At 41.9% G+C, this 26,154-nt stretch overlaps 1 long non-coding RNA gene across 1 annotated transcript in view; it reads left to right on the top strand.

Moving 5' to 3' along the window:
* The window catches only part of LOC148684593 (uncharacterized), a 178,013-nt gene that overhangs the window by 135,756 nt on the left and 16,103 nt on the right, over positions 1 to 26,154 (top strand). Inside the window, exon 3 of the long non-coding RNA XR_015945940.1 lies at positions 25,980 to 26,122. This is a non-coding gene — a long non-coding RNA (uncharacterized LOC148684593). The remainder of the gene's footprint in view (positions 1 to 25,979; positions 26,123 to 26,154) is intronic.

The raw sequence follows: 26,154 nt of genomic DNA, 5'->3' as shown, positions 1-26,154 counted from the left end.
TGTGACGTGACGGGGTGAGCTCCCGTTGCTCGGTCCCAGCTCCTGCCAACCTAGCAGTTCGAAAGCACGTCAAAATGCAAGTAGATAAATAGGTACCGCTACAGCGGGAAGGTAAACGGCGTTTCCGTGTGCTGCTCTGGTTTGCCAGAAGTGGCTTTGTCATGCTGGCCACATGACCTGGAAGCTGTACGCCGGCTCCCTCGGCCAATAATGCGAGATGAGCGCCGCAACCCCAGAGTCGGTCACGACTGGACCTAATGGTCAGGGGTCCCTTTACCTTTACCTTTACATTTGATCTACAATATGTTCATGCCATGTTCAATGATCTCAAAGTTCTGTTTTTTATAATATATTAGAATATTTTTTATTTTTTATGAAAAAAAGAGTAGAAGTCGGTTTAGGAGTCAGTTAACACTTGAGAATACAGCTGCGAAATTCACACAGGTAAGGATTGTATGATAAGTCGTGGTCTAAAGAGATGAGGAAGAATTTGAGTCTGAAGTCATGTGCTAGTAAGAGGCAACCATGTTACCAAACCATGGAAGCAAAGCGGAGAACAGATTAATAACCAGGCAAAGATATATATGCACATAAACAGTGTAGAATGCAGTATTGGGGAACATTCAGCAGCCGGAATATCAGGACACTCAAAGCAAATCTTTCTTAGTAGTAATATCTGAAATACAGGAGCAAATAAATTAAGATGGCGTCCCTATAATATACTCATGATTCGACAATAGGAGGAAAAGGAATTTCTGTCTGAGGTGTGTTGTTTGATCTTCAACACAACTATGAATGGCTTCATGTTGGATTAGGAAATCTCTAACTTAGTCCCTGGAGCACTGATTTCTAACCACTCTATGGATAAGTAAGGACACACTGAACACTGCTCAGAGAATTAATTACTTTCCATGTTCCAGATAAGTGGGCAGAAAGGAAGCATCAGAGGCATAGCAAGAGATGGCAAGATCTCAAGCCTTCTTAGTAGTGGTGCTCCAGTTATGGAAATTTCATGTCCAGGGAGGCTGACTTACAGGGGAGCTTATAGATATATTCTTTCCACAGTTTTAGGGGAATTGCCAACTTCTATTTTGGAGGATATTTCAGATGCTTATTACTGCTGAGAATGCTATTAGAGGAGACAGTGGAATATCTGTAATTGCATCTGAATTTATTTGGTTTTGTTGAAATGGTTTTAGGTTTAAATTTGATTTAGGTTTTTTTAAACCCCTTCTCTTTAATCATTTTCTGATCTGAATCTACACATTCATGCTTTGATGTTTTAAATAGTTGGTGTCATGAAAGGCCTTTTTTTTTTAAAAAATTCTTAATTCTTTATTGCTTTATTTGAGGCAAACAAGCTTGTGCTTTGTCTCCTCATGCGTTTTGGGTGTTATCTGAAACTGGAAGATGCAAAATAAAAAAATTCCTTCAGTAGCACCTTAAAGACCAACTAAGTTTTTATTTTGGTATGAGCTTTCGTGTGCATGCACACTTCTTCAGATACAGTGAAATGGAAGTTTCCAGGCACTTATGTAGAGAAGGGGTGGGGAGGGGTGGGGATGGGGAGGGGGGATCACTCAGAAGGGTGGTGGAAATGGGTGATTGACTGACTGATAGCTGTTGATGACCGCAAACGACTGCAAATGGTTTTGCATGAAAAAGCAAGGGTTGAGATGGCTGAAGATCGCTTATCATGTATAATGAGATAAGAACCCGATATCTCTGTTCAAACCAGGTCCCTCCATGGTTTTGAGCTTGGTGATAAGTTGCAATTCAGCAACTTCTCTTTCCAGTCTATTTCTGAAATTCTTTTGTAGTAAGACAGCTACTTTGAGATCTTGTATAGAATGTCCTGGGAGATTGAAGTGTTCTCCTACTGGTTTTTCTGTCTTCTGGTTCCTGATGTCAGATTTATGTCCATTTATCCTTTGGCGTAGGGTTTGGCCTGTTTGTCCAATATAGAGAGCTGAAGGGCACTGTTGGCATTTGATGGCATACACAATGTTAGAGGATGAGCAATTAAATAGTCCTGAGATGGTATGTTGGATGTTGTTGGGGCCAGTAATGGTGTTGTCTGGGTGTATGTGGCAGCAAAGTTGGCATCTGGGTTTATTGCAGGCTCTGGTACCAGTGTCCATGTTAAGTCTGGTGGTTGTATTATTGTGGGTGAGGAGTTGTTTAAGATTGGGTGGCTGTCTGTAGGCAATGAAAGGTCTTCCTCCCAGAGCTTGAGAAAGGGAGCGGTCATTGTCCAGGAGAGGCTGTAGATCTCTGATGATGCGTTGTACTGTTTTAGCTTGGGAGCTGTATGTGATGACTAGTGGTGTTCTGTTATTTTCTTTTTTGGGTCTGTCTTGCAGCAGGTTCTCTCTAGGTATCTGTCTGGCTCTGTTGATCTGTTGTTTAACTTCATCAGGTGGATATTTTATTGTCAATCTTTCACAGCAAACACTCAGCCCAGCTGAGGAATCCGTCCTTTCACGGGGACTATCATTCTGCCCTGCCAAATCCCAACACATGATTCAGTTCTGCGGGGACCTGGAAGCATTTTTCCGCCGTTTACGCCTGAAGGAGTATTTTCATCACACACAAGAACAAGACAAAGTAGAACAAACTACATCCCCACAACACAACACCTCTCAACTTACTGGGGAACAACCATCACCCTCCAAACGCATCAATGAACAGAACATTGACCACCAACTACCACCGAAAAGAAGTTACACAAAAAGGGACTCCACATGGACCCCTCCTGATGGACGCAATACCACACTAGATCTGTACATCGAATGCTTCCGCCACAGAATCCAAACGGATGTGACCAGAAAACACCATCGCTTACAACAAAATCTAAACCATGCTGAAAGGAGAGCCATAGAAAATCTCAGGAACAACCCAGACATTATAATTAAAGAGGCAGACAAGGGTGGAGCTGTCGTCATCATGAACAAAACTGATTACATCCAAGAGGCCCACAGACAACTTTCCAATACTGCCTTTTACATGAAATTGGACTCAGACCCCACACAAGCATACAAAAAAGAACTGAACAAGATTATTAAGGAGCTACCCCTACACATCCAAGAACAGATCCTCACAAACACACCAGCGGAACCTCGGCCAGGAACTTTCTATCTTCTACCCAAAATACACAAACCAGGAAACCCAGGACGCCCCATCATCTCAGGTATTGGCACCATTACAGTGGGTGTTTCCGGCTATATGGACTCTGTTCTGAAACCATATGCTATCAGTGCTCCCAGCTACGTACGTGACACCACAGATTTTCTGAGGAAAATACAATATTTGAACAATCTTCCTAACAATACTATACTAGCCACTATGGATGTGGAATCTCTATATACCAACATCCCACACAATGATGGTTTACAAGCCATAAGGATCACCATTTCAGATAAAACCACAGCGGACTTTGCTACCAAACTCTGCCACTTTGTCCTTACCCACAACCACTTCAAATTTGGTGATGACCTGTTCCTCCAGATCAGCGGCACAGCCATGGGCACCCGCATGGCCCCACAGTATGCCAACATCTTCATGGCAGATTTAGAACAACGTTTCCTTAACTCCTACCCACTCAAACCTCTCCTGTACCTGCGATACATTGACGATATTTTTATTATCTGGACACATGGACAACAGACCCTGGAAACCTTCCACCAGACATTCAATGACTTTAACCCCACCATCAACCTAACAATGAACCAATCTATGCAAGAAATACATTTTTTGGACACTACTATAAAAATACAGGATGGACGTATAGACACCACCTTATACAGAAAACCAACTGACCGACAAACATATCTACATGCTTCTAGCTACCATCCCAAACATACCAAACAATCCATCGTATACAGCCAGGCCTTACGTTACAACCGCATCTGTTCCAACTCTACAGACAGAGAATCTCACCTAAGAGATCTACAGCAAACCTTTTTAGAACTAAAATATCCACCTGATGAAGTTAAACAACAGATCAACAGAGCCAGACAGATACCTAGAGAGAACCTGCTGCAAGACAGACCCAAAAAAGAAAATAACAGAACACCACTAGTCATCACATACAGCTCCCAAGCTAAAACAGTACAACGCATCATCAGAGATCTACAGCCTCTCCTGGACAATGACCGCTCCCTTTCTCAAGCTCTGGGAGGAAGACCTTTCATTGCCTACAGACAGCCACCCAATCTTAAACAACTCCTCACCCACAATAATACAACCACCAGACTTAACATGGACACTGGTACCAGAGCCTGCAATAAACCCAGATGCCAACTTTGCTGCCACATACACCCAGACAACACCATTACTGGCCCCAACATCATCCAACATACCATCTCAGGACTATTTAATTGCTCATCCTCTAACATTGTGTATGCCATCAAATGCCAACAGTGCCCTTCAGCTCTCTATATTGGACAAACAGGCCAAACCCTACGCCAAAGGATAAATGGACATAAATCTGACATCAGGAACCAGAAGACAGAAAAACCAGTAGGAGAACACTTCAATCTCCCAGGACATTCTATACAAGATCTCAAAGTAGCTGTCTTACTACAAAAGAATTTCAGAAATAGACTGGAAAGAGAAGTTGCTGAATTGCAACTTATCACCAAGCTCAAAACCATGGAGGGACCTGGTTTGAACAGAGATATCGGGTTCTTATCTCATTATACATGATAAGCGATCTTCAGCCATCTCAACCCTTGCTTTTTCATGCAAAACCATTTGCAGTCGTTTGCGGTCATCAACAGCTATCAGTCAGTCAATCACCCATTTCCACCACCCTTCTGAGTGATCCCCCCTCCCCATCCCCACCCCTCCCCACCCCTTCTCTACATAAGTGCCTGGAAACTTCCATTTCACTGTATCTGAAGAAGTGTGCATGCACACGAAAGCTCATACCAAAATAAAAACTTAGTTGGTCTTTAAGGTGCTACTGAAGGAATTTTTTTATTTTACTTCGATCCAGACCAACACGGCTACCTACCTGTAACCTGGAAGATGCAAAGTATTTTCCTTCATTTTGGTAGAGGTGCACCGCCCACTGTAAGACGTGGCCACCCACTAAGAAACTAGGAGGATTAAGTGCAAACGACATATCCTTCCTTTCTTGTGGTTTCTCTGGAATGTCTGCAGTGGTTCTGTGTCCATCGCAAAGGTGTGTGACCTGTCCTGTGACAGGTTCTCTAGAGGAGTCAGAGACTTCTAAAAACTTTAACAAATTGATTCCGCTATTGGATGCTTACAGGCTGTGCGTTATTTCAGTTAAAAGCAGGAAGCTATGTGGATTAAAGACAGGCAGTTGCCAAAGCCCATGACGTTACCTAAAAATGGAACATATAATAGGAGCTCTTGGTGTGGCAGGCAACACTGAGGTCAGATTTAATCACTTAGAAATATCAATAGCTGGAGTAAGGCCAAGTGTCGCCCTCCTCAAAGGGACATGTCTTCTGACTGCCATGAAAATGATAGCCTTCTTTTGAGGAGGCAGAATCTTGATCGATAATGAATCTCAAATTGTCTTTTGGAGAGGCTTTAAATTATTTGTGACATGCTTGTGGAGTTCTGACAAAGATGACAGTTTAATGGAGACCAAAACTTTAAAAAGCTGCATGGTTAAAAATACAAATATGCCGTTCAGTGTAGGATTTACGAAGGAAGAAAAAATAGACTTGGCATCAATTATTTGATTTCTGAAAATATATCTGATCATGTTAATGGCCTTTATTGCTGTAGGTTTCTAGTGTGCTTTTTGCTTCTATATTGTTCAAATGGTAGAATTAGGTAGATGGCTAGATCGGATAGGAGTAAATTAATTTGGGTAAATTAACAGACTCTCACAAGAGGTGGTGGATTCTCCTTCCTTGGAGGTTTGTAAGCAGAGGTTGGATGGCCATCTGTCATGTATGTTCTAGTTGAGATTGTCATTGCAGGGGGTTGGACTAGATGACCCTCAGGGTACCTTCAAACTCCACAATTCTATGATTCTCTGAATAGATTCTTAATACAATGCACACAGCACTGTTATCTGTATATTTCCCCATATATGGCATACTTAAGTTTTGCTCTTCAATTTTTCTATTGAAATCAGTCAAGTAGGGAGGTTTCAGACTGCCACAAACTTTTTGTAAAACAAAGTCTTTAACTCTGCTCATTTAGACTAGTATCATTACATTAGTACTACGTTTGCATGTAAAGTAAATGTGGACTTTGTCCATCTTTAATATACTTGAGTATGTATTAAATGGTTGATGTATTGAAATGCAATATATTAGAAAAAAAGTTATTCGTTCTATGAATTCTATGCACCTGAATCAGATCTGGTAGCAAATTCATTCCTTTTGCTGCCCAAGAACGCCAGCCAGTAGGGTTTGGCTTTATTTCTGTAGTGGGCGATGAAAATAATATTTTTGCTGCATTAAGGCGTGCTATTGTTAGAATTCAGTTTGCATGGAATACATTTTTCAAGCATATATATCACAGACTCCCCTTCATGGATCAATGCCTTGTCGTGGCGAAGGGGCTTGAATAACTCAGAGAAGCTATGAGCTATGCCATGCAGGGCCACCCAAGATGGACAGGTCATAGTGGAGAGTTTTGACTAAACGTGATCCACCTGGAGAAGGAACTGGCAAGCCACTCCAGTATCCCTGCCAAGAAAACTCAATGGACAAAGACAACAGGCATATAAAAGTTATGACGCTGGAAGATGAGCCCCTCAGGTCGGAAGGCGTCCAACATGCTACTGAGGAAGAGCGGAGGACAAGTACAAGTAGATTCAGAGCTGATGAAGCGGCTGGGCCAAAGCCGAAAGGACGCTCAGTTGCGGATATGCCTGGAAGCGAAAGGAAAGTCCGATGCTGTAAAGAAAAATATTGCATAGGAACCTGGAATGTAAGAACCATGAGTGGAGGTAAGCTGGATGTGGTCAAAAATGAGATGACAAGAATAAATATCGACATCCTGGGCATCAGTGAACTAAAATGGAAGGGAATGGGCGAATTCAGTTCGGATGACTATCATATCTACTACTGTGGGCAAGAATCCTGTAGCAGAAATGGAGTGGCCCTCATAGTCAACAAAAGAGTGGCAAAAGCTGTAATGGGATGCAATCTCAAAAATGACAGAATGATCTCGATACGAATCCAAGGCAGACCTTTTAACATCACAGTAATCCAAGTTTATGCACCAACTACCGGTGCTGAAGAAAGTGAAATTGACCAATTCTATGAAGACCTACAACACCTTCTAGAAATGACACCAAAGAAGGATGTTCTTCTCATTACAGGGGACTGGAATGCTAAAGTAGGGAATCAAGAGATAAAAGGAACAACTGGCAAGTTTGGCCTTGGAGTTCAAAATGAAGCAGGGCAAAGGCTAATAGAGTTCTGTCAAGAGAACAAGCTGGTCATCACAAACACTCTCTTCCAACAACACAAGAGACGACTCTACACATGGATATCACCAAATGGACAGCATCGAAATCAGATTGATTATATTCTCTGCAGCCAAAGATGGAGAAGCTCTATACAGTCAGCAAAATCAAGACCTGGAGCTGACTGTAACTCAGATCATCAGCTTCTTATAGCAAAATTCCAGCTTAAACTGAAGAAAGTAGGAAAAACCACTGGGCCAGTAAGATACAATCTGAATCAAATCCCTTATGAATACACAGTGGAAGTGAGGAACAGGTTTAAGGATTTAGATTTGGTGGACAGAGTGCCTGAAGAACTATGGATGGAGGCTCGTAACATTATACAGGAGGCAGCAATGAAAACCATCCCAAGGAAAAGGAAATGCAAGAAAGCAAAATGGCTGTCCAACGAGGCCTTACAGATAGCGGAGGAGAGGAGGCAAGCAAAATGCAAGGGAGATAGGGAAAGATACAGGAAACTGAATGCAGATTTCCAAAAAACAGCAAGGAGAGACAAGAGGGTCTTCTTAAATGAGCAATGCAAAGAAATAGAGGAAAACAATAGAATGGGGAAAGCCAGAGATCTGTTCAAGAAAATTGGAGATATGAAAGGAACATTTCGTACAAAGATTACCATAATCAAGGACAAAAGTGGTAAGGACCTAACAGAAGCAGAAGACATCAAGAAGAGGTGGCAAGAATACACAGAGGAATTATACCAGAAAGATATGGAGGTCTCGTACACCCCAGGTAGTGTGGTTGCTGACCTTGAGCCAGACATCTTGGAGAGTGAAGTCAAATGGGCCTTAGAAAGCATTGCTAATAACAAGGCCAGTGGAAGTGATGATATTCCAGCTGAACTGTTTAAAATTTTAAAAGATGATGCTGTTAAGGTGCTACACCCAATATGCCAGCAAGTTTGGAAAACTCAGCAATGGCCAGAGGATTGGAGAAGATCAGTCTACATCCCAATTCCAAAGAAGGGCAGTGCCAAAGAATGCTGCAACTACCGCACAATTGCGCTCATTTCACACGCTAGCAAGGTTATGCTTAAAATTCTACAAGGCAGGCTTAGGCAGTATGTGGACCGAGAACTCCCAGAAGTGCAAGCTGGATTTCGAAAGGGCAGAGGAACCAGAGACCAAATAGCAAACATGCGCTGGATTATGGAGAAAGCTAGAGAGTTCCAGAAAAACGTCTACTTCTGCTTCATTGACTATGCAAAAGCCTTTGACTGTGTCGACCACAGCAAACTATGGCAAGTTCTTAAAGAAATGGGAGTGCCTGATCACCTCATCTGTCTCCTGAGAAATCTCTATGTAGGACAAGAAGCTACAGTTAGAACTGGATATGGAACAACTGAGTGGTTCAAAATTGGGAAAGGAGTACGACAAGGTTGTATATTGTCTCCCTGCTTATTTAACTTATATGCAGAATTCATCATGCGAAAGGCTGGACTAGATGAATCCCAAGCCGGAATTAAGATTGCTGGAAGAAATATCAACAACCTCAGATATGCAGATGACACAACCTTGATGGCAGAAAGCGAGGAGGAATTAAAGAACCTTTTAATGAGGGTGAAAGAGGAGAGCGCAAAATATGGTCTGAAGCTCAACATCAAAAAAACCAAGATCATGGCCACTGGTCCCATCACCTCCTGGCAAATAGAAGGGGAAGAAATGGAGGCAGTGAGAGATTTTACTTTCTTGGGCTCCTTGATCACTGCAGATGGTGACAGCAGTCACGAAATTAAAAGACGCCTGCTTCTTGGGAGAAAAGCAATGACAAACCTAGACAGCATCTTAAAAAGCAGAGACATCACCTTGCCGACAAAGGTCCGTATAGTTAAAGCTATGGTTTTCCCAGTAGTGATGTATGGAAGTGAGAGCTGGACCATAAAGAAGGCTGATCGCCGAAGAATTGATGCTTTTGAATTATGGTGCTGGAGGAGACTCTTGAGAGTCCCATGGACTGCAAGAAGATCAAACCTATCCATTCTTAAGGAAATCAGCCCTGAGTGCTCCCTGGAAGGACAGATCGTGAAGCTGAGGCTCCAATACTTTGGCCACCTCATGAGAAGAGAAGAATCCTTGGAAAAGACCCTGATGCTGGGAAAGATTGAGGGCACTGGGAGAAGGGGACGACAGAGGACGAGATGGTTGGACAGAGTTCTCGAAGCTACGAACATGAGTTTGACCAAACTGCGGGAGGCAGTGCAAGACAGGAGTGCCTGGCGTGCTATGGTCCATGGGGTCACGAAGAGTCGGACACGACTAAACGACTAAACAACAACATATCACAGACTCAGGTTTAACTTCACAAAGTTAAAATGGGCATATGTAGGACATGTGGCAAGAGATGACTTAGGCTGATGGGTTAAAGCAGTGTTAGTATGGAGGCCCTACAATTTTAGAAGACCAAGGGGACAACCACCTATGCAATGGGTGGACAATCTAAAACTAACAGCAGGACTTAGGTGGATGCAGAAAGCAAAAAATGGTGAACAATGTTTTTATAAAAAAGACCAGTCAGGAGGCACTAATAAATCTTACAAAGAGCACCATGAAGTCTCAGCACACAAATACATTACACTTTTAAATTTGTATTATTATTATTATTATTATTATAGCTTGGAATCATATTACTGAGTTCATGGGTAGCTGGCTTTGTTTTCAAATGTACTGATTGCTCTGAATCACCAGGAGATTTAAATAGATGTGTATTTTAGAATCAAACTTGTTGATCTAACCCCTGTTATGGCTAGTGGATGCTCATATGAGTAAGTCTGGAGTGTGGTTTTGTTTTGCAAGACGAGTTGAATTCAGCTGGTGCAATAACATCCTCCCAACTCCATTTTTTAAAATTAAAAATGTATTTTATTACACTTTCTTTTACAGAAGAACCATAAACACAAACTAAACAAAACTTGGAGTATAGTTCGTCAATCAGATTTATCATAATTAAGGCACACACAATGGTAATTCATTGCTGAATTAAGACTTTCCATAGCAAAACATGTGACATGGGAGGCTATAAGCAATGTGGCTGATTTGTTTATATACTCAATAAACAAATACCATGTACTTAGAAATTTGTATTTCTTGCTCTGCCCATTTATTACCCTGCTTTGCTGAGTCAAGTGTTTGAATGCTATTTCCCATATATGGATGAACCAAGATTGCAAAGTAAGACCCACCCCTGTTTTCCACCTGACTGCTGTTTCCATTCTTGCAGTGGCTATCAGAAAAGAAACCAAGGTCCCAGATGGTATCTTGGGGTAGAGATCCCTCTCAAGTGCTAAAAGTGCTTACAGCAGATCCATGTTTAGTTTATGATCAATTATGATGGAGATTTCAAGGTGGTGTTTTGTTGTTGTTGCCAAAATGATCATATCAGGTTGGTGATGGATCTGTTAGATCCAAAGCTGAACCATTTCCTAGAGAAGGGCCCAGTTTGGACCAGCCCATCACACAAGCCTGGAGCCAGCCTAGCACAGGAAAAAAAAGCTTGAAATAGCCAGCTCCCCACCCTGTCAGCTGAAGTTGCAGAGTTCTGGATTCAGCAGTAATCTGGCACTCAATTCTGCCCCACTGCTCCTAGCTAGGGCTTTGGATTGCTCTCCAACTCTGAGGTCACCCTGTAAATTTTACTGAGTAAAGCCTCATTCCCAGAAGCTCTTACAGATATACAGAATGCAGTAATAAAATTCTTTGGGCTTCATCCACTGTAAGCTCTTCAGTTATATGTCACAAGGAAATAATAAGTGTTCCATAACGGACTACGAGACCTCAGTTGAGCAAAGTATAAGCTTCTACTTAAATATTTTACTCAACTGAGACGGAATGATTTCTCCATCCAACGTTATGTCTAAATGTCAGTCTTCTCATTTTGCACATGAGCTCGGTTATTCACTATCAAAGACTCAATTTAATTGTGCACATCCATGATGTATTAACCGCTTGGTGTTTTCAGCTGCACAAAGGTAGAAAGGTTAATCCAGTATGTCTGATCCCATCATAGGTATTTACATACTATACCATTTGAATCTTTAATAACTCAAACGAAGCTGAATGTTGGAAGATTCAGGGTGGATAAAAGTTAAGTACTTCTTCGCATAGTGCACAGTTAAACTATGGAATTCGCTCCCATTAAATGTAGCGATGGATATCTGCAAAAGAGGATTAGATAAATGGCTGGAGGTTAAGGCTATCACTGACTACTAGCCATGATGGGTATGGTCTACCTCCACTGCTTCCGAATCACAGCTGCTGAGTATCAGAGGTGGGGAGAGTATCAGAGGTGGGGAGAGGTGCAGTCAGGACGCAGGTCCTGACTGCAGCCACAGGCATTTGGACGGCCACTGTGAGAACAGGATGCTGGGCTAGAAGGGTATTTGGCCTTATTTTCTTACTTTAGCAATTTGCTATTGCATGCACAGTGACAAAACACATTTTTTGTACTCTGGCTTGCTATTTATTAAAAAGCAGATTATAGCTTAATGAAAGACCTTTATGTTTAGCTGTTAAATGTTTATAATCCACATCCATTTAGTATTAAGCATTTTTTATTACCATAAATGAATGCCCACAAATTAATACAGTAGATGGGTGCCAGTCTTTGGTCGCAGTGTGGCTATATTCCTGGGGCTCTACCACTGTGTCCAAAATGCAAATATTGGAATAAGTAAACTGTCCCTTTAAAAAGAAATTCCAGTTGGTGGTTCTCTAATATACAGGTATTCCCCCCCCCCAAATTATGCATGTGTTCTACATGTGCATGTCTGCATATGTATGTGGCGTTGGGAAATAATTAAATGAATAGAATTATACCAGGAAATGGTGGGAAAGAGCTGGAGAGTCCTTGTGGCTTGCAAAGAGACCCTCCCTGGAGCCCAAAGAGGACAGAGGAGGAGCAAAACAATGTGTAAGAAAGGAATTGCCCATAAAAACACGTGTTTAAAAATATTGCTGCCTTCCTCTGTGCTTCTAATATTGGATAGCTTTAGCTTACTCAGGAATCAAAAGTTTTGTATCTCTATTGTAGGAAACGTATACCTTTCTGTGCATTCTGCCACCCACTCCTAACTCGGACAGACCTTCCTTGTTTTGACTATCTCACTGCAGCCTGGAGAAAGCAGTTCAGCTTTAGATTATCTGGCAGTGTGACCGGTCTGATGGCTGGGGTGGTTGGCCAAGATTGTGGCTCTCCCTTGCCGATAGGATCTTCATTTGCATATATAAGAGAGGGGAAGTTCCAGCTCATAGCTGTCTTCCTTGCTCGTTTCCACATCTGGTAAATCTGCTGGCAAGAATTCTGTGGGAATTTGATGAACATAAGGAGCGATACACCTTAGCGTTGAGTTTTGTTTTTTGAGATAACGTCTATCTAAGAACATGCACAAGCCATTGGCACAATAGCAACTGTAGGGTTTCACTTGAGCTTCACGAGTGATAGCATTAGAGGTTTTTTTGGGCCAACAGTGGCCTCTAGCGGAACCATTTCAGCCGTGTAGTTGATGCTTATCCCATCTGAAAAGCAAACTGAATGTCCTGCAGGATTTTCATATTGCCATAGTTACTAATGGTAATTTTGTTGGTTACAGAACACAAGTCACAGCATGGCACCAAGCTGCGCTCTCTCTCTCTCTCTCTCTCTCTCTCTCTCTCTCTCTCTCTCTCTCTCTCTCTCTCTCTCTCTCTCTCTCTCTCTCTCTCTGTGTGTGTGTGTGTGTGTTTAAAAAAAAACCTTGGGTAAATGAGTTTAGAATGCTACAAAGAAATATTCAGTGATTCTGAGGGGTCAAAAGGGGGGGTGGTGGAAGCAACAAAGTCTCTGAGTCTTTTGTTTGTGCATGCAATTTGTAAAATCCATTGGTGGTTTTTTGTGGCTTTTTTTTTTTTGCCTCTCCTTCCTGGTACTTCGAACGATTCGCAGCTCTGTATTGCCAAACATTTGTGCATTGTAGATGCTATACGCCTTTGTTTTCTCCTCAACCTTCTCGGGCGGGCTGAGCTGATTATTACCTTGCTAAACTGCAACCAAAATAATTTCTACAGCCGGGAGCTCTTTGACATGGATAAAGCACTTCACACAAACACAGGCTGAATTGCTTTTGTTCTCAGCGGTTCCCATAGGCCAGGCAGATTTTGTCGCTAGCCAATCAGAAGCCAGTTGTTAGGCTGCACTTTCTATTTTTAGCATCTTCCATCCACACATGCCCACAGGCTCCGCCGGTTTCACAATGAAAGATAGGAAAATGAACGTCAGCAGAATAAAAGCAAACAGTTCCTTGTGTTTAGTAAAAGCATCTTAGCCCTTGAGTATAATCTGAAGTATTAGAGACCTTTGTTGCTAGCTTTTAGCGGAGGAAAATTGTCAGAAAGATGTTTCTGGCTGTTGCTTTTTTCAAAGGGAAGTGCAGGCACAGAAAAGAATAAAATTAGCAAGATCACTAAACATCAGCATTAATATTTATGGAGATCTGCAAAGGTTTGGTTTTATGGTTTTGCATTTTGATTGTCACTATTATCCACACTCCCACACTTTAGGATTTGGAATAGTGAATTGGCAACACACACCCATGCACACAAAGACACATCTCCTTAATTTATACAGCTCATATTTATACAGTTCAGTGCCAGCCAATGAGATAGTTAAAAAAAAAACCATGCTGGAAAACAAACAAACAAAAGAAAACAACTACCCAATCCAACACTTACGAAAATGCAACTGAAGCATTTGAAGTAAAACAGAAGGGCTTCTTTTCTGGTATCAGGGCTGCATTAAAAATGTACATTTATTTTTAAGTCATAAAATTTATATTGTTTTAAGTTCTGTGTGTTTATAACATTGTGGCAAAGATAAATGACAGGATAAACACCGGTCATCTAAAAGCCTAATGTTATTGTTTATCAAATGCCAGAATTAGGGAAATGATAGCTGTGCAGCTTAAAATGCAGCTAGGTCTTTCGTCCCAATTCAAAATTGAAACTGGTTTGGGGAAAACACATCATTTCATAAGGAACAGCAGGATAAATACAGGATTAATCTGGATTGTGATTAATGCTCTATGTACACCATCTCCCGGACTAGTGGTGGGAGCATGTGCACAGCCTGGGTGTGCCCACAAGAAGGTCAGGACAGAAAAAGTGAGTTTGTGTAATTATTAAGAAATGTCGACAAAAGGATTCCAGTGCTACTAGTTTAACACACCAGTCAGAGGGCACAATGCAAAAGTGTGCAGGAGTTCTGCATCTCTTAACACTTTTGTAGTACGGGGAATCTGGACAGATGTAGCTTGCTATACAGCTGGCTGCCTTAGCCAGGAAGCTATAGAAGGTGTTCCTATCACCACACATATGGGGACAAGCATCCTGTTTCGTGTTCCTTCCATTGCCCTCCACAAGTTAGAGGGTGACTCTTTGCAGTAGGAAACTATTTGTGCAAGCTCCCCAAGTGTCTAAGAATTCTGGAAAACCAGGTTCCGAAAATACGCAGGCAGCATAAATGAGAAGAGCAGGCTCCCCACTGGAATTTTGTAATACAAGAAAAATATCGCATATATTAAACAGTTGGAAGAGTTACCTGTACCTAGTAGCCATTGGTAGTCTCATTTGTCTATTTGTCTAATCCCCCTTTTAGAGCTGTGGGAAATAAACATGAGGTCAATGTATGGTAACTGCCACCACCTCACAAATAGGCTTACACCCTTAGCTACTGGCCATTCCAAGTGACTCACCTCTTTACTCAAGGTCATCAATTTGAAAGGATGACAACCTTCATCTTTGCATAAAATGACATCATATAGTATGCAATCTGGACTACTAGTAGGGTGTAGTCTCTATGGAGAATTATATTTATTAGGGCAATTGTATTGGAGAACAAATCTTGGTTCTCCAAACCCACAATGCATTGAAAACATTCATTCAAATATGCTTTTACTTTACTGTTGTCAGGATGATAACATCTGATTCTTTTCACAAGTATATAAGAATGCAAGAAGGAACCTACTTGATCATACCAAAGAGCTATCTAGTCCAGCATTCCCTTCTCACAATGACCAACAACATTGACCATTGCTCTGTGAAGCTCACAAGCAGGACATGAACACAGTGACATGGTCCCACTCATGAGCAACTTTCCCTGATACTGGATGCAATAGTAACAATAACTAGAACAGTAACTATAAATAGTAACCAAGGTAAGAATGCCATTACCAGGGTTGTCTGGTTATGTGATTTTCATGACACCTAATGGATAGTGCTTGTGACATCACTAATAACCTCCCCTAACTATGCCATGCTATGAAAATAATCCACTTACAAAGAAAAGGACATTCAGTAGAAAATGAAACTGGATTAGTCTCAAGGTAACATATGGAGAATCTGCTTCTGAGTTTACCAAATGAGGACTTGAGTCTAAACTTGAGACTCATTGCTGAGATGAAACTAAGTATTCATTGTCATCCAGTCTTTGAATAGGCAAAGGGAAACAGTAGCATATCTATTCTTCCTCCCCTGAAAACAAATACTCTAACTCCCCAACAAGGCTATCCCCAACTATCCCTTATGGATGAACTGGGTGGGTGCTTGTTTTTCCAACAATATTTATATCCCATCCTTATATCGCAAGAACAATATGCAGGGAACAATAATATATCTTTTAAAAACAAACCCATTAAATAAGCATAAGCACAGGTAAATTTCAGTTACATTATGCTATTGCTTTTGAATTGTGAATAATCTCATAAAGGATATAATCAAGAGGAGGGCCAGCCTTTGAACTTCACATCTGAATAAACGATAAGAAAATCTGATCCAAATGTACATGTATATGCAGAGCTTGAAACTTGCCTGTGTTATTCAGCAACAACTAGAAAGTGGTGCTATCAACAAAGATGTCACCTTGGGCTCTTTCCTCCTGGGAGGCAAGATATATATTTAATAAAATAAACATTAGATGTAAGTTCTTATCTTTGTTGGACACATCACCAAGGCATCAGGAGTTTACAATATGATTTTTCCTCCTTTCTTTCCTCCTTCCCATGTCTCTCTCTCTCTCTCTCTCACACACACACACAACACAGCAGCTGCACCGTGTTCCATGTCTGAACCTGCTCCTGTGAATGCTACCCCAGCTTAAAGGCATAGGCCAACATGTTTTAACGGCTGATAAGTTATTTTGCTTAAAGAAATACTTGAGAATAATAAACGCTCACACAGCCAGAAAATCATTCCAACTATTCATTTTTCTTCAGTTTCTTTCGCTTTGAATTATTATACAAAATTCTTCCCCCTTCCTATTACCTATCAGAATACAGACACATTTTGAAATTAGAATCTTTAATAAATATTTCACATGGTGTTGAAGGCTCTCTCTTGGCTTGTGAGGTGTCCGCCTAATGTACAGATTAAACTAAGTTTTCACAGAGTCAGCTCACCCAGCAGGAATTCTGCTGATCCCATTATGTGCTGTGATGTGAGAGTGAAGATCGTGCTCCATAAATATTCATTTAGCATCTTTTGAGATTTCACTCCTCATTCATTTGCTGCCTGACCCCCTTTGCCATTTCTCCCCTGCATAATCATTACTGCTGAGCAAACCAATTGGAGGGAAAAATGAATTTGCAAGATTAAAACACCAGAGAGAAAACAGATTCATGGGCACAGGAAGGAAAGCAAGGAGAAGTCCATTCAGGATCATTTGCTTAGGGGTTTAAATCTATGGTCTGGAATATCTTGCCTTTATTCTCTGCTGAGTTTGTATATGCGATCCGATTAAAATTCTGCCCCCCAAAGGATTGGTAGCAAGAAACTATTTCTAATCATGTTGACAGAGGGTGAAAACATAGACTACCATCCTTCCTTATTCGGGTGCAACATCTGCATGCAGAGGACTCTCCATAGCAATCAATGGAGCCATACCCCCCCCTTAGGGAAAGCACCTATATTTGCAGGCTTACATGCAAGGACCTCAGGGCGTTTGGACCATGAGATTTCATTCCTCTGCCATTTTGAGTGTTTTCCCTTAACCTTGACTCAAAAAGTCCCCTCTCTCTCTGCATGAAAAGGTGATCTGGCACAGGACCGGTCACAAAGGGTGAATTTGGCTGCAAGTGTACAGGCATCCTGTTGGTGCAGAGAAGTCTCCCACCCTCTCTATACAAAATAAATAAAATTCCTTCCAGCAGCACCTTAGAGACTAACTAAGTTTGTCATTGGTATGAGCTTTCGTGTGTATGCACACTTCTTCAGATATCTGGTATCTGAAGAAGTGTGCATGCACACGAAAGCTCATACCAATGACAAACTTAGTTGGTCTCTAAGGTGCTGCTGGAAGGATTTTTTTTAATTTTGTTTTGACTACGTCAGACCAACACGGCTACCTACCTGTAACCCTCTCTATAGATACTGTAGATAGACCCTCCAGATGATATAAACAACCTTTATCCACACAGTTCCAGTCTGATCAAAGCTTCAATATATACCTATTGATTGGCTTCCTGGAGACTTAAAGGGGAAAGGCAATAAAATATTCTACTCAGTATAGAAAAGTCATTCATATGCAACCTCTTCCTCACTTATTCATCAAGCCATGGACTTTCCCTTTGTTTCTGCCTGGAAAGCACTTGTAAAACCATTCCAAGGTCTATAACTGCCTGCATATCCTAGCTCTCCCTCACTTGGTGGTCTGGAGTTCTGCTTCTTCCAGTCCACAGGGAAGAGCTCAGCAGTACAGCACCTGCTTTGTGTGCAAAAAGCCCCAGGCTCAGTCCCAGTATTTCCTGAAATCCCGGAGAGCTGCAGGCAGCCTGCTTGGTTCCAGCCCTTTCCCTGGAAAGGTTATAGCCAAGGATCTCACCCAATCTCTCTTGAATTTTAAGCCTAAACTTCCCCACTGGGCTACAGCACCACCCAGGACCTTTTCAGTATAGGAACAACAGCAACAAGGAGGACAGCACCCCATAGTACATGGTTCTGAATGAGTTTTGAGGAACTTATTTATAAAGAAAAATGTTTAGTGCTTCTTAAAAAAAAAATCAAAACAGCTTGGGTGCCCTTCCTAGCAGTGTGTCCAAGTTTGCAGTGTTGAAGGACGAGGCTCTGTGACCTCTGCCTAATGCTCCAGCGGTTGCCACCCATGTATTTATTTGTTTGAGCTTACTTATATACTACTTAATTACCCAAAGTTTCTAGGTGGTGGCTCTGATGCTTTCCAAGCATGGCTGTTGAAGAGTCATGATTGGCAAGCATCACAGTAGTTGGTGAAAAGAGTTGCCAAGGATTCTGTAGAATCTGGTGGTGTATCATTAGTTTTTGCTTTTAGAGCTATTCTCGTGATTTAGCTTTGCTGCTGATAGTAGCATAGGATCGCCACCGCATTATAGTGTCCCAGTGCTGGTGTAGTGGCCGTTGATGTAATGCAGGGCCAGCCTACTAAGAAGCTCATCGTTCTAATTAAACTGACTTATAAAATGGTTTACAGCACCACAGCCTGCACAGAGACGTGTCACATCACATCTGAGCATATCAGTCACATTAGATTACATGCAGCTCAGTCAATCAGCCAAGTGAGCGGTGCCATATGTAGAGACTTTTTGGATGCTTTGGGCTTAAAGCCCTTACAGCTGTAGGTCACAAATACTTGCGATCACGAGGCAATGGCAGAAAAGAGGAGGGAGGTGGAATGGAAACACAGAATTCGTAGGATGCTGCAAATCTCAACACTGAATATTCAGTATATAGCTGTGCAAGGCATTTTGCAGTTTCCTTTCTCCAAAAATTGAATTGCACTGACAAATAAAGTCTATTTTTTAAATAAAAATTTCACATTCAGTAGGTAAGCATTAGTAGAACTTACTAACTTTTGACTTTCTTTCCCCCCTAGAATCCATGGTTGGTTACAATATATTCTCATTTCATCCTCCTACAATCCAGCGAAGTAGGCTTGATTAATGGCCAGTAACCCCCCCCCAAAAAAAGCTGTTCAGTGAATTTCGTGGTTGAATAGGGTTCTGAAACTGGATTGCCCAACACACTGGCCACTGTACGAAGTGGAGTGCAGCTTGGCAAAAGACTTTATAGTGTGAGTACAATAGAGCCCCTTCCGCCATAGAAGGAGGGGGACTTGTGGGCACCACGAGGCCCTCATGTGCTGGGGGGATGGTTGCCATCCCCCCCCAGCCCATTGCCTGGCTCCCGGACGGGCGCTCCCTTGGCGCGTCCAATCTGGACATTCCAAGGGGGTGTGGCTCGCTGATTTAAGCGAGCGTGGCCAGGAGTCTGCCTCTCTTTCCTGGACCCCGCAGCCACTTCGTTTTCCCGCCCACCCTCCCTTTAGGCAAGGCTCTCCTTTTGACATTGCTGGTTGCCGTTGATGGTTGGTCGCCGTTGAAGGGCCTGATAGGAATTTTCCCACTTGGCAAATTGGCTCTGGCCTGGTGGTTTTCGCCTACCTCGTAGCAGCTCATCACAACTTTGGTTTTTGGCGGTAGGCATTGGATTATCTCTCAAAGGTTACAGGTGGGGGGGGGGTGAGGTTGCTGCCATCACCTCCCCCAAAATGCGGAAGGGTACTCCCTTAAGGAGTCCGGGAGCGTGGCCATGTCCGAAGCCGTGGTAGGTGAGGGCCTAAGGCACGCCCCCTAGTGGTGGCCCCAGGGTGAGTTCCTAGTTGATCTGCATCGCAGGACTCATCCAACGGTGGTTAACCTTTCACAGACTGCCAGCAGAGCGGGCTGGAGTCGGATATAGACGGTTAGATCCAATGCCTAAGCCAATACCTCTCCACACTCGTAAACAATAAAGTTGTGGCCTTTTATGCCCATTAACCTTATGCAATGTGTCCTGTGTCTTTATTTATTCCGGGAAGGCTCGGGCTATTGCCACACAAATGTTTTCTTCCCTATCTGAGGTATTATTGAATAAATGAGGGTAAGCAAAAAGCTGCAGTGTCTCCAGTTGTAAATAAATTCTAGGTGTAAAATGCTGGAAGTATTTATTATTTAGGAGGCACATTGTTTCAGTTGGCCAATTGTCAAATCAAGTTTCCACCTTCATGGAGAATTCTGCCTCCCATGAGGAAGGGCTGTAGCTCTGTGGCAGGGAACAATTCTTTGCATGCAGAAGGGTTCAGTCAAGTATTGCCAAGTATTGCCAAGCAGGGTCAGGAAAGGCTTCTCTTTCTGAAACCATGGCAAACCACTGACAGCTGCTGTAGACAATACCAAGCTGAATAGACAATTTTGATTCATTATAACACCTGATTCTATGTTCATAATCAAGCCAGAAAGATGTCTACTGTCAGGCAAGCTAGTAACTTTGATTTTTCCCTCCCCTACTCCCCAGATTCCAAATGTACTAAACAGAGATGAGCTGAGAGTTGTAAAAACAACATATTGTTCTGAAGCAGTATTAAGCATGCAAGGTATACAAGCATTCTGGCAGACATTTTACTTGCTTCCAGTGTGATTTCCATTAATTTAACCTTGTTCATAGGCTATTTCAATGGTAATATCTAGGGGAGATGTTAGTATGGTTTTAAATTTTTCTTGTATTATCTTTTTGTAAACTGGGCCATAAAAACTGAGCACATGATCGAAAAACCACACTGAGGATTATTATAATCTCCTGTAGTGAAATACGGTAGGTGAAAATTTTATTAAGACCAAGTGTGCAGTACTTTGTATGTTGATGTAAGTACACCAGCTTTTCTGAGTCAATACACCATTTATACTTTACATGGTCTGGTTGCAAGAATATTATAATTTTTACTATTTTGTATGCCTTATGGACGCCCTGGTGACCTTTTCCCCTCACGGAATCTGTTCTTTTGACTATATTGACCTGAAGACCTCTTGAAAAACAACAACTTGGTGACTACCCCCCCCCCCCGTTCTTATGACTTTCCTACACATATTTGGGATTTCATCCTCAGCTCCAGAAATTGCCACTGGCTATCTATGATATTTAGCTTGCTGTGGAAATAAATGTTGCTCTGTGTGGTTCATTATTTTATTCCTTTAACAGCTTGATCAGCTCTTTCAAAGCAGATCGCTTTATTTACAGCCCTCTGATTTTCTAGGAACCAGCAGTACTTAGGTCAAATTTTGTACCATCCAAAGAACCCTTGGTTATAGATCTCAGGTTATTTTTGTTTGTGTCTTTGTTCCACTTTAAATGAAGATTTCTAGGTGGCTGGAATCATACAGAAAAAAAGAAATGCATAAAATCCATGATAGAAATTAGTCAAAATATATAACAATGAACAAAGTAAAATACTGGAGAGGAAAAGAAAATCAAGCAGAGGTCAGGCCACTGACAATTAAACCACCCTGAGAATAATAGCTCTGTGAGGGGAATAGGGGTCTCCTAACAATTCTCAGCACCTTTAACAAATTACAGTTTTCAGGAATCTTTGGGGGAAGCCATGACTGTTTAAAGTGGTATAATACTGATTTAAACATATAGTGCAGATGGGTCCTATGCCTGTCTATTTATGTTTTGTGATTGGAGGGTGGAAATTATGTGACCTCTGTTGATCTTCACAGAATTGTAGAGTTGGAAGGGACCACAAGGACAATCTAGTCCAACCCCCTGCAATTCAGGAATATTTTTGCCCAATCTGGGACTGGTGTTAGTAGTGCTTTTTTCCTGGGGGTACGCATACCCTAAACATTTTGTGAATCTAAATTTGGCCTCATTGAGGGGCAATATTTCAATATGAGTATGAAAATGAGAGTACCCCTAAACATTTCTTTAGAAAAAAAAGCACTGGGTGTCAGTATGAAACTCTCAAAATTTGAGGTGTTCTGCAGTAGCTGGTTGGCGACAGGTTCTGAAAAGGGAGAGAGAGACTGTTGTTTTTAATGTTTATAGACAGTTCTTGGATCAGGTAAGGCGACCCAGGTGGTGCTGTGGTTAAACCACTGAACCTAGGGCTTGCTGATCAGAAGGTCAGCGGTTCGAATCCCTGTGACGGGGTGAGCTCCCGTTGCTTGGTCCCAGCTCCTGCCAACCTAGCAGTTCGAAAGCACGTCAAAATGCAAGTAGATAAATAGGAACCGCTACAGCGGGAAGGTAAACGGCGTTTCCATGTGCTGCTCTGGTTTGCCAGAAGCGGCTTTGTCATGCTGGCCACATGACCTGGAAGCTATACGCCGGCTCCCTCGGCCAATAATGCGAGATGAGCGCGCAACCCCAGAGTCGGTCACGACTGGACCTAATGGTCAGGGGTCCCTTTACCTTTACCTTGGATCAGGTAAATTCATTTTGATTGCTCTGGGAAACAGCAGACTGATAAACTGGAGGTTCTGGTTAGTGAAGAATGGGCACTTAGCTGTCAAGAAAAAATAGCTATCAGTTGGGAAAATGCATTGGGAAAATCAGTTGATGAAGGAGGTGTGAGGCAAAGGCCAGAGAGCTGCAGTGAAGGTGGGTAGCCGAGACCTGAATAGTATGTAAACAGTACATTGCTACTGAAGATCAGAGGAAGGGTTGGACCAGGAGTCTGCCCTGTGTAAAGGTCTTAACAGAAGAATGTTACACAAGTGGGTTGTTGTTGTTGTTTTAAAAATGTTAGCTAAAGTGTCCAAGCGGCCAGCAGTATCATAGAATCATAGAGTTGGAAGGTACCCAAGGGTCATCTAGCCCAACCCCCTGCAATGCAGGAATCTCATCTAAAGCATGACAGATGGGTTTCCAACCTCTGTTTAGAAACCTCCAAGTAACTTTCCGAGGGTGTCTGTTCTGCTGTCAAACAACTGGAGGAGCCTCAGTGTCAGAGGCAGACTGTCGCTGGCAGCTGGAGTAGGTTGTAACTGAATTTTGCTGGAGTGGAGATTTAGAGAAACTAGATGGATGGTTGACTTTAGGCTTGCAGAAACTATGTTTCCCCCCTGTAATAGAAACCCAGTCAAAGCCAGGTGCAAAGTAGTGGCTCAAGGGGCAGGGAATTCCTTAATACAGAATTAAGGAACAGGATACCTCTGTGCACATGCTCAAACCAGAAATTGGTTTTCAGTAGTACCAGAACCAGAAACTCAGTCCTGTCTGTCACACAATAATCCTCTCCTGGACCCCCAGTTTACAGCTTTCATCATCTCAGCAGGCTAATTTTAGATAGTGGGGAAAAGGCCTTTCTATTGCTGCTATAATGAAAAAATTGGGAGAGAGTAATTCTTGGTAATTGACAAATCACCCTGTCCCAAAATCTTCCAATCAATCCTAGCCTGTCTTCTGCTCATTCCTGTACATAAGAAAACACAGCAGTTCTTAAATAGCACCTTATTGATTTCCTGTAGGAGCCTTTAAAATGTAAATAGGCATAATATTAAGAAACAGATTAGTTAGGCTTTTAATAGAGTAGCGGGTGCCAAGAAACCAGGGGAGAGGGAGTTACACATAAATATATGCTGCCTTTTAAAGCTTGGGGGGGGGGAGATTTTTACACGAAGGCACACGTGTTCCTTAGTCCTCTTGTCTAGAAATGTTGAGCTGCACAATTTAAATACACCGTTGCCCTATTTATTATTTTTATCCATGGTAAAAATCATTTTTAAACCAGGCAGAAGAACATAACTGTTTGATTAAGTGCATAGCCTTACTGGCCACTTGGTGTCACCATTGCTCCCTCAGTTTTGAATACTCAGTACTGTACTATAAACTACTGCACACTATTACTGTTTTGTAGGTTGCCCCATTGAAACCATTATGATCCCAGCTACATAGTGGAAGAGGCTAAAACATACAAAATATATTGCTGTACACAGGTTGAAAGAATACCAATAGTAGTTGCACATGCAATATAGAGGCCAAGGTTGGTCTTGCATCCACTGTCAAAATGCTCCCACCTGAGGTTCTTCTAAATGTATACTGTATTTTATTAACATGTTGCATAGAATGGAAACAAAAGGTGGTGTCATTAAAAGAAGGGTTCATTCGTTGCATGAATACTTTGCTCGGGTATAGCACACATACTTGGCATATGTAGGATTTGTGTGTGTGTGTGTGTGTGTGTGTGTGTGTGTGTGTGTGTGTGTGTACACACACACACACACACACACATTCTGCTGTTCTCAGTATAAGGATGTTTCATAATTCCAAAATTCTCCAAGGGAATATGCTATTTCCAAAAAGGCCATGCACTTCCACCCCCCTCAACTTTTCCCCCTTAGACTCTGTATTCACGTCCTCTGTCAGAACACTAGATGGCAGGCAGGACTTGATTTCTTTCTAAACCCCTTTGTGCCTGCTGAATTTATTGAATCACCTTCTCTGTTTTCTCTTATATGTAATAGGAGAGTCTTTTTTTTAAAAAAAAGCAACATGAACATGAGAAAGGACATCTCTGTATCTGCGTAGCAAATGTACTTGAATAAAAGAGCATGTTTTACCAGACAGTTAAACTTGGAGTGCTTGGATTTATTTAGTTTTATCTCTGTTGAAGTTCCTGGGAGTTTTTTTAAGAAAATGCAAGAACTTCAGCCTAAACTGCTAGTGAATGGGGCCTAACAGTCTAGGCTTCTCATGGAGCAGTTCAGATTTACTTGGTATGGTGACCCACTTATTGTTACATGACTTTTGGCTCTTAGGTCTTGAACAGCCATCGGTTTTTAATTGCTACTTTGCCTGTTTTGTAACAATTACTCCAAGAGAACGTCCATAATAATGTTGGCCTTTATATAGTAATTAACAAAGCTAGTCAGAGTTTTGTTTATGGGAATGTAAGAACACCAACTATCTGATTGCAGGATATCACTTCAGAAGCTATAAAATCTATTCTTAAAACAAAAGCATAATGAACTATGAATATTTTAAATACTTTTATTCAAGTCCATTTTGACAAGTATCAGTGGGATGACTCAGCTTATATTTTGTCAACAAGTATGCTAGTGCAGGGTTTGATGGCTGTTGTTAAACATGGGCTGCACACATCATACGTTTAAAGCATTATGATAACACTTCACTCAGCCATCGCTTCTCACAGAGAATTCTGGGAGCTGTAGTTTGTTAAGGGTTCTGAGACCTCTAATTTTCTCATAGTTAGGCTTCCCAAAGTTCCCTTTGAAGAGGGACTGATTGTTAAACCATTCCCAAAATTTCCCTCTCAAAATAGACTTCATTTATCCAATACTGGAGGTGACTTAAAATCAGATAGTCTGAGTGTGTGGAACATATCTTTTTTTCTGTGGTGTAGTGGTTAAGAGCGGTAGACTCGTAATCTGGGGAACCAGGTTCACGCCTCCGCTCCTCCACATGCAGCTGCTGGGTGACCTTGGGCTAGTCACACTTCTTTGAAGTCTCTCAGCCTCACCTCACAGAGTGTTTGTTGTGGAGGAGGAAGGGAAAGGAGAATGTTAGCCCTTTGAGACTCCTTAGGGTAGTGATAAAGCGGGATATCAAATCCAAACTCTTCTTCATCTTCTTACTTATTTAAAACTCATCATAATATTTCATTAAACAGTTTGGCAAGCATTTCATTTTAGTGGTCATAATTTCTAGATTTCACTAAATGGGTCTGTGCTATTTCATTTCAGCAAACATATTCATGATGATGATGATGATGATGATGCCTGGTTCCCTGTAACCTGGCTTTTCACAACGAGGGAATCACCAGAAGACCCTCGGCGCTGGACCTGAGTGTCCGGGCAGAACAATGTGGGTGGAGACGCTTCTTCAGGTATACTGGGCCAGGGATTGCACTGCTTTTTA

Source organism: Zootoca vivipara, chromosome 9 (assembly GCF_965207765.1).
Source record: "Zootoca vivipara chromosome 9, rZooViv2.hap1.1, whole genome shotgun sequence".
NCBI lineage: Eukaryota > Metazoa > Chordata > Lepidosauria > Squamata > Lacertidae > Zootoca > Zootoca vivipara.
This window is presented reverse-complemented; position numbering and strand designations above follow the sequence as displayed.